A 14,524-nucleotide genomic window follows, 5' to 3' on the forward strand; every position below is an offset into this window, starting at 1 on the left:
ACCTGCACACCCCCACCGCCTCAGCCCCCAACACTCCACCCAGCAGGGGTCGGACTCTGACTAAATCCTCTCTGCCCCCCCTGACCCCTTGCACCCCTACCTCCACCGGCAGCTCCCCTCCACCCCCCTCCTGCCACAATGGTCCCTCTTTGTCCCGGCAATACAAATGGACTAGGGTTTCAGCTTATTCTGCTGCTTTTCAAAAGGAAAAAGAAAGAAAGACATCAGCACAGGACTGGCGGCTCAGGTCGCTCGCCACAATGGCGTCCCCCCTTAAATATTGTCAGGGGAATATCTAAACCTGTCACTGGCACTTACAAGCCACTGACATATGTGGGACATCCTCCTGTTTCAGAGGACAGATAGCACATCTTCAAAACACATTAAAACTGTAGTTTTCATTTGAGGACGTCTGAGAATAAACTCAGTTGTGCAATCAGTTAACATTCCTTGATGATGACATAAGCACATTTAATTAGTTACTATGCTTATATACATTTCTAATGTATTGTATCTTTACTCAACTTGATTTGTTATCACATTCTTTTTTCACTTTTACTTCATAACATCTATTAGCAAATATCTGTACTTGCGACTACACTGCATTTTCCATATTATTTTTTGTATATTTCTAAAAGTAATCAATATCGAGATGGGAACTGATTCACACATCCAATCAGAGCGGGCAGGTAACATTAGACCCCGCCTCCTGCAGCAGTAGCTTCACTGGTGAAGAAACACCTGAGAATTATTTGAAAAAAGGCCTCTGCAACATTTTACTCAAGTAGAAATGTTCATGTGTTGTTTTACTCAAGTACATTTTTGTCTATGGGGTATGCTTTGGAATGGTTTGAGTACTTCCTCCCAAACTGGTGAAGCATCACACGAAAACACTCACTGAGACACAAAAACACCAGAAGAGGGGTGAGCGTGATTTCAGCGCTGGAACGCAGTGTTTTCTGCGAGAAAGCAGGCTTTGTGTGAGAATGTGAAGATCACGTTAAGCCGGCTCCCGTAGACAGAGGAGGTAGTGAGGGCGGTTAATTAGGTTGGTTTATATTTAGAGAGAGGCCCTGGACTCTTGTCAGGACGCCATTAGAGCCGCACATCACAATGATACAACAGAGACAAGAAGACACACTGTCACCGGCTGCATTCGCACAACACACAGTGGCTCACGCACCTCAAGCGCACTGTAGTTAGCGATATGTTGACAGAAGGCACTGGAAGGGAGATACACACTTTGATGTCGCACATTTCTGGGCAGCACAACGAAGCCGAGGCATTACTGTAAACTGAGAAGTGACAAGGTAAATCACTGACTGCGTGTGTCGTTATATATACAGTGGATCTAGATTTAGTCTTATGTATATATCTACTGTATAATCTGCTATATAAACAGACACACACATACCACACATGTGCACAATGCAAATATACACTCCTCCTCCTCATCCTCCTCCTCCTCTCCCTGCAGCTCATGATGTTTGTGCAGGGGTTGACCCTATAATTTCTGCTGCCCTTTTCCACTAGGCTGGTTTCACTGTTGGTGAGGGCAGATTTTTGTTCTCTTTTATGTCTCTTCCATCCCCCACTTTTTTTTTTCTTCCTTTTTCCTTCCTTTTAATTCTTACTTATCAAATTGGGTCGAGATCGCTGCACATGAGAATCAGAGCGGGTCATGTTGGGGCACCGCGGCCAACAATGATCCCAGTCGGCACACGTCCAAGATGCAGATGCGGCGGCCAAAGTGAGAGAGCAGGATGCCTGCTGTTGAGTCCTTCCTGTGTAAATTTGACCAGTGTAGTGAGACTGCAGCCAGGACCCTCAAGGCCACATGGTGACTGGATATATTTTTAAACTTTAAGAAGATGTTTTTTTAAGAATCGGGGGGGTCACTTTATGTATTTAATTCCCAAGTTGATAGTAGAGAGATGACAGGATATGAGGGGGAATGACATGCAGCAGAGAAGCTCTCATACTGGGAACATTGTGGTCGGCGGCTTAACCCCTTAACCGCCGGGGAAGCCGGGTCTTGGATTACATTAAACTACTCTCTAAACTCTTAAACTGTGCAAATCTGTGTGAGATTATCAAGCAATAAGCAGTATTGTATTGGAGCGTTCAGCTAATCCAGTATTGTTAAGACTGTAATAAAACATATTATATGTATTCATTGATGCATCATCAAAAAGAAAATAGCTGCAGCAGTTCTGGTAAATTTTCAGGACACATCAGAGCTATGGTACTGCACCAATCTGCAAATCATGTTTGTTATATTTATTATTGAATAAAGTATCAGTGTTTCACTTTGTTCAGCATTGCAACAACACAACTGTACCTTCTTGTCTAATTAATAAAAAGCTGCCTTGTGTGAAACTTGTTTTTCCAACGTAGCCACAGCATTAATGGTCTTTCTACAGTTGTGGGTATTTATAATAGGACTTTTATTTTGTATTTCAGTTTTAACTTTTTTTTATTTCCACCAAATTAAAGAATTATCTCACATACTGTATACCACCATGCTCTAGTAATACATAGAGAAAACATAAAACAATAAACAGAATGTCATCTTAAATAATGGAAATGAGGGATGGGATTATTTGTAAATCTATCTGACAAAAGACAATACTTTAGAACTTACACTCTCTTAAAGATATTAACAAAAATGGAAACAAATTCAAATAGTAAACACAGACTCTCTCTAATTTGGCCTTATTTAGAAATGTAAACATTCTGTTCCTCTGTGGCCACTAGAGGTGACTTCAGTGTGTTTGTGCAGTTGATGATTTAGATCAGGAGCGTAACCTGCTGCACTGAGATACACAGTAAACAAATGTTCTGGGGTCCAAACAGTTTTAAATTCAGGATGATTTATCCCACATTGCTGACCTCCCTCTGCTGAGGGCCAAAATAAATCCATCAGTGGGGTTCATGCACGTTATCTCCAGTGAGTCTCGATTCAGATCAAGACAGCGGTGAAGCTCCGGACAGTACAACATCAGCACCATTTACAATAATATGTTTGTACAACTGCGAGGATGAAACCTTTCCTGTTGTTTTTCCAAGAGTAACCACGAGGTTTAAAATAGCCTCATTTACGCAGGCTTCTGGTAAACAATATTTATGTGATGTGAAAAAACAGATAGCCGGTCCCAGGGGTGCCACACGATCTGATAAATCTATCAAGGGAACAAATTAGTGAGATGACGGGAGAGCTGCACTCTCATCATCTTTCAACGTCACATCTGACTGCAGATGAAAAATATGAGGCAGCTTTAGGAGGGGAGGTAGGACACAGATTTCTGGAGATTTGTATTTTGCACACGCACACCCACGTTTAACCAAACTTACTTCAGAACAAGAAGGAATGATCAGAGGAACTAATAATAATGACAAACAAATACTTGTATAGCACTTATCTAAATAAGGCTACAAAGTGCTTCACAAAATCCATGGCAAAAAAATGAAAGACCTAAAATAACAGGGATTCAATTCAGTTGAATTTTAAACACCATATTATAACATAATCGAGTCAAGACCTTATTGTTTATAGAGAAACCCGACAGTTCCCACAACGAGCGAGCACTTTGGCGACTGGAGAGAAAGAACTCCTTCATTAACTGGAACGTGCATCAACTGTACTTTGAAGCCTAGTCTCTGTTGTTATATAGATGGGTGGTCATTTGTGAGGAACTGAAACAAACACACAAACACAGACACACAGACACACAGACACACAAACACTAACACACACACACACCAAACTGAGGAATGTGACACCTTGGTACAACCTCACTTCGTACCAACCTCACAGTGCCACACAGGCCACCCAGCAGCAGTTGTTATGAAAACTTTAAATTTCAGCCCTTTACAACAGTAACACTCTGTCTATAATCACAGCATTGCCCAGTCAGTTGAATATAAACACATCTTCCCAGCAGCAAAATGTTTGCTAGATCCTTGTACATAAAAAATAAAAAAATAATCAAATGTTGCAGGAGCATTACTACAACTCGTGAAACCCATACTAACAAGGGCTGCAAGGTGCCATTATCTTGATCATCAATTTAAATTAATAGTGAGTGACATTTTCATACGACCAATTTTATCTGACTTAAACCAGAAAAGTCCAAGAATACTCCATTTACTGTGATGTAAGACCAATAAAGGCAAATCTCCAATGTGACAACTAGACACAATCAAACGTTTTGCTTGTAAAAATGCTGTTCCGCGAGTTGCTGCTCATTTTTCTTTCAATCAACTACATAATTACTTGATGAACTGTTGCAGTAAAGAATCCACTCAACCATTTGAGACACACACGTCTTTGACTAACAAGCAGCTCCACCAACTCTCAGTGAGTTAGTGGGGACAATCCGACGGTAAGCATGAATCAGCATTACAGATTTTATACTCACAGTTCAGTCTTGGATGTCATGGACAGGGAGACGGAGTCCATGAAGAGGACAGAGTGAAGTGAGTCATAGCCCTCGGTCTGTCCACCTCACACGGACCTGAGAGTTCACATCACATCACCATTCCGGACTCTCACAGGCAGCCTGAGCCACGGCCCCCTCTGCCCCCTCTGCCCCTTCCCAAACAGCCCCAGCAGATAAAAATGGTCTGACCGAACCGTTCCTCCTCTCACAGACAGACTCTGGGATTTTGATTGATTACCCCGCAACACAAACGCACACAGCTACCCACTCATACTGTACCAGGCACCCCGATCCCCCCCCCCCCCCCCCGAGTCTCCCACCGCCGCAGCACTTAGACCGAGAACTGACTCTGTGCGGAGATATGCAAACGCTGCATTGACACGTTTCAAAAAGATCCACGCATCTTAAATCAAAAGTTCAGCACAGTCCCACTCCTCCTGTGATGTCTTTGTCAGGAATGACATTTTACCCCCCGACTACATGTACGGGAGGGGGGGTGCAGCTGTTCCGACCAACAGCCCCTTGGTGTCCATGCTCTTTACTGCAGGGGAAGGCCCAGGAAGAGGGCGCCACCTGTCATAGCCCCCTAATGCACCTTAGCCCCCTGCCGTGTGGACGTCTCCCTCCAACACAAAAGCCACTGTTTTCTCTGGGCACACGAGCACAGGTGGCTGGAGGAGGCAAGGTCGAGTTACAGCTCAGATCATCAAGGAGTCAGGGAGAGGACACGCTCAGTCTGACCGGGAACGCATATCAGACCACAGAATGAACAGTGAACGTTCAGTCAATACCATGTAAGACTTTGCGATAAAGGGTTTAGAAATAATGATTTTATTAAGTAATCCCTGTATAGTAATGGGGCTTTCTCCCATTACAGTCTAAAGTAATCAAACTTGAGCTGTGCTGCAGGGGAGAAGAAATAGGGCATGAAAAAATAGTGAACGCACTGATGCTGGATTTTGGTATTCCTGCACAGACCTGCCTGGGTACCCATGCGCCCATAAATCTGTTTCAACAAGATCTTAAACTGTACATTGACTTCAAACAGAAGCCGGGCTTAATATATATCGTATGCAAATTTGACTCAACGACCCAACCCTGTGTTCAAATTTGAAGATCAGCACTCACCTCGCTCTGCTGTGCTGCTTTAGAGTCTCCAACAACACATGGAGGAGTCGCTGGCTCTCTGGGCTCTGAGGGGCTGACAGCTGTCTAACCAGAGGAGAGGACCGGCCCCTATAAGTCCTGCAGGAACCTGACATGTTCCATCAAACACACTGCTTTGTTGACTGGGGGAAATCACAACATTAAGGCTAGCCAGGCAGAAAGTATCCCAGCCCCCCCCCAGGCATCCCAATTCCTCGGCGGGGCGTAACCCAGTCGTTTTATCTGCACCCATCTCCCTCCAGAGTGTGTGTGTGTGTGTGTGTGTGTGTGTGTGTGTGTGTGTGTGAGCACTGTGAGGGGAAACCAAGAGCAGCGCAACTCAACTGACCTGTCATGTCAACTCAGTCTAGACAAGTGCACTTTACCTGAGCTTTATGATTCCTGGTTTTTTGATTGAATGTTACTAATTCTCGCAACTTCAAAAGGTTCCTGCTAATTAAAACGACTCACATCATCGGTAGCCTTCTATAATTCAGTAAGAGCTAAAAAAACAAAGGATTAATGATACATGTGGCAATAAAGACATCAAGCGCAGCTCACATATTGATCTAGAGACAATGCAGGGGCTGTTGGAGTGCAAACGGTCTCTAGCAGCGCTGATGGCCCCAGATGTCAGCCTGCATTGTTATATGGATTACTCCAGCCACTCGGCAAACACCTCCAGGTGTGCATTCCACACCAGGAAGGGGAAAAGGTGGCAGCCACTCCTCTGAATCAATAAAGGAGTAAAAAAAAAACGTTTCTCTCTCTCATGAACTGAGCGTGCCCGAGCAGAGGGAGACACTGCTGGAGTTAGTCAAGAGGAACTTGCGTGCTCTTAAAGACAACAACAAGTAGAGCGTAATGTGCTCACCTTCACAGAGGCGGAGTGTAAGCACACGAGCAGCGAGCGGCAGTTTATGTGGTCTAAGGAGAAGGCAAGTGCGACGGAAGGCTAATCTCTGGTCTGAACTGTACACCTGGTCTCCTCCGGGTCTTTAATCTTTGGAGGAAGGAGCAGAAATTAGAGGCCCCTCAGTCTCCCATGTCCCTCACTTTGCACTGAACTACCCTGGGCGTATAAACATTCACCACAAATGAATCACAGGCGGTCACAGCTGGAGCATTGTGATGCAAGGCGGGCTGAAGAGTTCAGGAGGATTCCGGTATAGGCAGCGCGAAATGACATACAGCATTAGTGCCTGTCTGACCTCATGATTCACGAGGGGCGAGAGGATGAACAGAAGTAAACATGTCTGCTTACCTCTCTGATATTTGTTCATTTAGCCGCAGAAAGACAACTCATGTAGACACAATTATTTAGTGGTACAATTCTTTTTCAGATCATAAAACCAAACACTGGGTGGTAAAAGCTCCTATAACTGAGTTGCAATTTTATTTTTTCATATCCCTAGGAGATGAGCACCATTGGATTTTTTGACACCTAGTGTTTAGCAATTGTCATTTTCTTTCAAGAATATATGAAATCAAGGAAATAAGCTATTTGAAATAGAGTGAAAATAACAGTGACTCTTCTTTAATAACAGGCAGCACGGCCGACTAATAGGTTGTTGATTTCTTTCCAAAAAAAAAAAAATTCAAAGAACATGCCACAGCCTCATTTCCAGTAAACCTATGGACCTGAGACACAGTGATAAACATCGCGGAACTCATTACAGACTCTACTCTCTGTCGACGTGCACTCCCTGCACGTCATAATTTGAACGAAAAAATGCATAACTAAGTATAGAGAGAGAGAGAGAGAGAGAGAGAGAGAAGGAGGTAGAGAAAGGGGGAGAGAACGATAGGGAGGGCGAGGTGTTTCCTGTTTCCATAGCTCTAATTATACCCGTCTCCTGAGGATAGGGCCTATCAGGAAGAGTTTCTGAAACTTCCTATATACGTAGCGTTCTGTTTTTTGTTGAGTGGTGGAAGAAAAGTAAAAGTGGTGATGCAACGATTTAAACATATACTCCTTTCCAAGAAAAAACTGTGTATTTAAAACCCTACACAAGTATGATACAGTACTATCAGCAAAATATGCTTGATGAAATAAGTTGAAAAATCGGCAAGTAGTTTTTATTTTAACTAAATATATTTTAAAATGCCAGTGGAAGAAAAGCCTACAGCTTAAAACTAGGAACAAGAAATGAGACATGTTGCTGTATTAAAATAAGGAAAAATTGTGTTGCATTGTCAAACTATTAATTTCTTTCAGAGGAGATAAGCTAAAGAACTAAAATAATACTAGACTTGCCCTCACTTCTGTCAATAGTCCCCTAAAATTCACTCTAGCTGCATCAAATTACAGGAACATATATATCAGTCCGTGAGCAATGTCTGTTTGTTCTTAAATCAATGTCCTTGAATTATCTTCTTGGAAATTGGGCCAAATGTTCAAAAAACAACCATCGCAATGTTGAAGAAAGAGACAAATAGAATTCCTGGATCTGCCCCCTTAATCGAATCTGCTCGAAAAGTTAATGGGTTCCTTCTTGGCTCATACGGCTCCCTTCCAAGTTTCAATCAAATCTGTTCATTTTATCATAATCCTGCTAAAAGATGAACGGAACAGAATCTCCTTGCATGAAGTTTCTTATACAGAAAAGTAACAGCTAGTCTGGTTGTCACATAAAGTTATTGAGCTGCTTTATTATATTAAAGAAACAGTGCATGTCTATGTTTATTGCACTGGTGTGGTATTGCACCAACTGTTGCTGTATTTGTCTCCTGTTTCCTTCTGCTTTCATATAAACTAAACACTCGCTGTGTCTGTGAGCCGCTGTCAGGGTCATGATTGCTTCCTGTTTAGAGATGCAGTGGAGATAGACCCTTGAAATGATGTGGCTTTTGAAAGACGTTGAGTCCGGGGGACGAAAAAAAGTTTGTATTTCACCGAGACACTTCCTGAACACAAATACAGTTAGAAGTGGGACGTCCACTCATCTGAAAAAAACTGGGTTGACTGCATCTCGACACAGGTTGCACACTGCCCTCCTCTAGTGGCCGACGCACAGACATATAAAAACCTAACTGTCCTGCCGAACACAAGATAACTAATCCACCCAGCAGACAATAACAGGAGGCTGGGAGACTGCCTGTCTGCTGTATTTCACACTGCATTAGGGAAAACAGCAAAATGCTTCACACAACAATAGTAGAGTAAGTTCCCATAAAGTTTATGTGCCTGTAAACGGAGGCCACAGAGAGGAATATTAATAATCACTTTGACAGGCCTGGTTTGTAATCAGCCTTAGCTTCATTCATTAGTATGCAGAGAGGAGAACAAGCTGTGTTGTGGTAGAGGGGGGTGTTGGAGACAGAAAGGGATGGAGAGAGGGAGAAAAGAAGAGCGATCGGAGCAGCCTTCATCCAGCGGCACCTCTCCCATTGCCAGGCAACCCCGACACCAGACAGAGAATGTGTACAGTGCAGTCTGCAGGCTGCCTCTGCTTACCCTCCCCAATTCAGATGATGATTTACAAACAGTGTAAAAACCTAAAGGACGTTGTAGATTACAACACTTTCAACTGCACTCGTTAGATCTGGAGGACGTTTCAGCTCGAACAAGCACAGGACGCTTTCTAAAGAGTCTCCAGGAATCACATTATCAGCCTTTACACCTCTACCTGAGTGTCCACCTCGAAACAAACAGATCTTTTCAAATAGTTGTTTCGCATTTTTATTGATGGTTACACAAGCATGATAATAGGGTTGATGATAAACACTAACGTAGTCAATTACTTTCTGATTTTGGTGCTAAACACATTGTGTTTACATACTGATATTGTCATCATTATTTTCTTTCCCTCTGCACATGAAACTGACCCCATGAACATAATGTTCACACCAGCGACCACGTGCACATCTTCTGCACAATCTGTAACATATTGCACATACTTTCATATTGAAGGTATTTTTTAGATGTTTTTTCCTCCTCCAAGGAGCTTATGTTCTCACCAATCCACTTTCTATAACATTCCAAGATAGGGCATTTTTGAGTGTGTAATTTGATGAGGCTTAATTGAACATCATTGTATAGTTTTGTGCTTAAGTACTTGCATCTTAATTTGCTTCATCGTTCCGACTCATGTATAAGTTTGTTATGCACCAAAAAAAAGCAAATTCCTTGCATGTTGACAAAACCTTCATTGAAATGAATCTGCAACTATTTGAAAAAAGAAAACTCTACATTCCTGTTACGAAAAATAGCTTCATATATTTCTTTTAAGATTTATACACGAAAAAGATTTACTGAGGGGAAAAATATAGATGAATTTGATTTGGACGCAAGGTGCTTTAGAAGCGCGGAATTACATCCAGCAGCCAAACATCTGGGCATACTGAGGTCTTCGCAGAGGAAGATTTGGCTCAACAGTCAGAGCAGATTCCAGATAGAAACATACACCCAACTGATATCAGAAGAAGGAATTACCATTAATTGATTGAGTATATAACAATTGTCTGTTTTCCTTCCTTCCGCCTCTCATTTACCCTGCGGTCGATCTGCTCCTGCCTATATTTGTCCAACAATACGGACTCCAACACGTCAGAGAGGAGGACTCCTGTCAACTTATTGAACCACGACTTAAATGAGAGCGGCGAGAACAGTCTTCCTCTTTTGTGTCAGACTGGAGAGAGTCAGAATTAGTGAGCCATTTTCCCTCCAGATTCAACTCTGCTCAGCTTAGGGCTTAATCAAGTGGAAATCGGGAATAGGGGGCTGTGGGGGTGGCCGGGGTTGGGGTGCAGGGTAGAATGGAGCAATTGTTCAGATAAAGGCCTCATGTTGAGCCCACTTTGATGTGTGCTCTGGGGGGATATGCTGGGGTTCTACAGTAGCACTTCACACCAGTACTATTACACAAGACAACTGGATATAAAAAAGTGCAGAATCGAATAAAACGAAGCTCAAATTTGACTTATCAGTGCTTTTTTTTGTTGTTAGGAATGTTAAAATAATAATACCATTAAGTTGTTTTTTTCTAACTCAATATATAAAAGGGAATAACATCAAAACATCAGAGGTTCAGTGTCACGTCTTTGGTGATTTAATATTCTCTCTGCGTCACTCACATGGGCACAACTATCGTTTCAATATTCCGGTGGGATTCCCCTCTGTTTGCCCCACGCCTATACAAGCAGCAGACAGGCTCCCACTGACCTATTATGTTGCAGGGCCTTTCTCATGCATCTGTTGAATGAAAGCCAGCGTATCGATGGTCTGAGGATAATCACGTTTTCCCGAGACAGGCTTTAGAGCTGCACTAAATAAGCCGCACAGGGGGAAGGAGAGAAAGAAATGGTGGCTGGGGCACAAACTGTTGGATGTCGAGAGAAAAAGCTGCAGTTTCCCACGAGAGTTCCGCACGCAGAACTGAAAAGTACCGAGGGAAGAAGAAGGGAATGGATTGTTGAGCTGATGCGTAAAAAGGAGAGAGAGCCAAAGCTGTGTTTGGACTCCTTACCTCTGTGTTTGCTCCTTCAGCAGCAGGTGCACTCGGGACATTTCGGTGATGCTGCGGGTTCCTGTGTCCACAAAACGTTTCCTCTGCGCCTGTTGACACCGAGGAGGTTCTCCAAGGACGCCTCCATGGCTGAACTTACTTGGCAAGTTTGTGCGTAAAAGGCGCACAGACGTAAATCCTCCCAAAAAACGACCCTGCTTCCAGGCTTGGCGTCTGCGGCACTAACTCTAGCACTTCGTGTGGAAGTTGGTGGTTGTCAGTTGTTTAGAGCAGTTTTCTCCGGGGGCGCACAAAGTGGATATTTGCATTAGGCCGACCCCTCCCCTCGCCTTTCATAGCTGCTATTGTTTGTCTCAGTCGGGGCTCGGATTCAGTCCTTCCCTAAATCCCTGACGACCGGAGCAGGGAATGCTGCTGCTGCTGCTTTCTCCTCCTTCTCCTTTTACAACTCAGCAGCCAATTAACAACACAGAAACTATTACACCGACATTTCTAGCCATGTGCAACACAGTAAATCCAGCATGTGCAGAGAAGCAGGATTGGCTCACACACTGTCGCTGTAATTGTGCACTTAGTTTCTTTGAAAATGACAGGTAGGTCGGCACACATGGTCACGTGATACAGGCATGCCCAGTAAGGTGACAGGCCCAGGTTTGACCCCTGCAGAGGGAAAGACCAGAACATGCTGTGATGGTTTAACTTGTCAGTTCAGTCGTAGGTACAATATTCTAATCCCAGCGGAAGTTGTTTTTACCTGGTCTGCTTTAATGGAGTATTTACAAATCTTTGACAACCTTTGGATAAAAAAATTAAATAAAACCAGAAGTGCAAAAAAAAGCTGTAAAAGTGCAGAGGATGTGCATAGCTAAAGTGGAATATGTATATAAATAAATACATAAACAAGATTCTGACTTCTTCCCCTTTTCACAGAGGGTTAGAGGTTGTCCTCAGCAGGTCAGACAGTTTTCTTTGCTCATGGTAAAAGTGGACTGGATCTCAGCTGCTTGATCAGGAAAGACTCAGACTTAATACTGAATTTATCACATCATTCAAAAACTTGTGAATTAAACCTGCATATTTGTAGTTTTGGTCCATTATTCAGTTCAGGGATATTAAATTACTTAATGTGATAAGGTGGTGATGAAGGGAAAATGAGCAAATCAACTCAATCATTATATAAAAAGATAAAGATCAGTTGCCAAAGAAAGTGGTTCACATATTATAAATAAAATATATGAAATCAAGTCTTTAATACTTGAACCCAATGATGGCCGCAGCTAATTTAATTTATTATCATTATTACTTTTACTATTGGTATTTGAAGAAGAAGAAGAAGAAGAAGAAGAAGAAGAAGAAGAGTACTAACAACAATCATGTTGTATAGCCCTTTATAAAACACTCAGTTAAACAGTTCTATCAAAGAACGGTGAGATGATCGAACTCATCACAAATCATTTAGATTAGAACAATTAGGAGATGGGTTTTGGGTGCGTATCCAGTTAAATCCAAATCTGACCTCTGGTGCTGCTCTCTATGGATCAATTAAACGGCTTTGACTTCCTCTGTATCAGCCGGACGTAGAAATCTCTGGAGGCTGATGAGGAAGGTATATTTTCTGCTGTCAAAGAGTCCAACAGCTGCTGCAGACACTTCTGCTGCAGGAGTCAGAGTCACGCAGGGTTGAAGTCAACTTGGAAATCAGGTGAGATTCTATGACTGAGTTTTTTTAACTGGACTATGATGTAATACCTTCAGTGATCCTTGTTTTTACTATGTTGGGAATTTCTCTCTTTCTCAGACTGAAGAAGCTGTGAGCTCGACTATGTCTTTTCCCAGGGCTGTTTTAAACGACTGTCATCATTCATCCTCTACATCATTGGATTTCAGATGTATCCCTCCATCAGCGGTTACTTCACCTTCCTGGTGTTTTTCTCTATGTGGTCACGATTGTATTCAACAGTTTGGTGATCTACGTCATTGTCTTTAACCACTGTTTGCACACGCCAAAGTTTTCTGGCCGTGGTCAACCTGGCAGTGATCGACGTGATCCCGAGTACGTGCACGATTCCCAGCATTATAAACATATTTCTGGTGAAGGAAAATTTCATTCTCTTCAACTTGTGCTTGGTTCATGTTTTTCTACTATGCTTTTGGGACTCTAGAGTTGTGCGCTCTTGCTATACTACGACCAGTTGATCTATATATGTTTCCCCCTGCGTCACAATTCAATCAACAGCCTGCAGAACATGTCTTGTATTGTGGGGCTGGTGTGGTGCTTTGCTCTGGGAATCTCTGCATTTTCTGTGGCTATAATAAATCGACTGTCTTCTGTCTTCTGTGACTATGTACCTGTGTTCAGACGCCTGAAATGACTACACGCCTGAAATGACTACACCTTGCACTGGTCGGTGGCCTCTCTGTTCATTTCCCTGCTCCTCGTTGGACCCTTCACTTTTATCCTCCTGACTTATCTCAGCATCCTGGTCACAGTGTTGAGGATGAAATCACTGGACGGTAGGGTCAAAGCTTTGGCCAAGTGTGTGGAGCACCTGATCCTCGTCGCTGTGTTTTACATTCCTCTCATCACCATTTTCACAGTTATTAAATTATATTAATTTAAATTATTCCTGCGCAGAAGCGATCTGCGCACCTCCTGCACTTTTAATTTAATTTAATTTAATTTAATTTAATTTAATTTAATTTAATTTAATTTAATTTAATTTAATTTTTTTTACATTCAATTTGAACTATATTATTTTTTATTTAAAGTTGGATTTTATCTTGTGTTTTATTTTCCTTGTGTTAACATACTTGATGGGTGTAGAATACTTTAATACAAATTCTTCAACCTTTCTGAGACTGGGCAGTGATCCTGTTGAATCTTTAAGTATCTCAATAATTTGTTCACTATGAGGGAAATCCAATATGAACAATAGTGATATACATGTCTATATACGTGTGTGTGTGTAAAACAGCTGGTCAGCAGCACTGATCTCACAGATGTATTTGTATCAGTCACTTTTCACCTCATTGGTGGCTATTTACTGACATCTAGTGGCTGACTCAGACTGATCAGTGTCAAACAGTCGTTCAGCCCTTAACTGAAGACAGAGGTACCAAATAATGAAATACATAACGTCTGAATTCGTCAGTCTCCGAGGAGTCCTGTTTACTTTGTATTGTGCTAACTGGGTGCATGCAGCCCAATAGATTTGTCTGTAATAAAATAAGAAACAAATAAACACACAAGGAGCAAACGCTGCTTGCTCCAGAGTTATAGCAGGTTGGAGGTATCACCCTGCAGTGTTGTGCAAGTTCACACCTCGCATGAACTAGCCATTTAAATTCTGAACTCGTTCATAGTTCAGTTCATTTCATAGTTTTAAGGTGGAAAGTGAGAATGAAAGACTTAACTTGTTAAAGAAAACCTTATCCATCACTACCCCTTGCCTTTACTGTCGGAATCTT

General features: G+C 42.4%; 1 pseudogene; it reads left to right on the top strand.

The window, feature by feature from the left end:
- The first annotated feature begins 12,878 nt into the window (after positions 1 to 12,878).
- On the top strand, positions 12,879 to 13,671 carry LOC133964744 (olfactory receptor 2A12-like; annotated as a pseudogene).
- Positions 13,672 to 14,524: the final 853 nt, after the last annotated feature.

This window comes from Platichthys flesus, chromosome 11 (genome assembly GCF_949316205.1).
Source record: "Platichthys flesus chromosome 11, fPlaFle2.1, whole genome shotgun sequence".
Classification (NCBI taxonomy): domain Eukaryota; kingdom Metazoa; phylum Chordata; class Actinopteri; order Pleuronectiformes; family Pleuronectidae; genus Platichthys; species Platichthys flesus.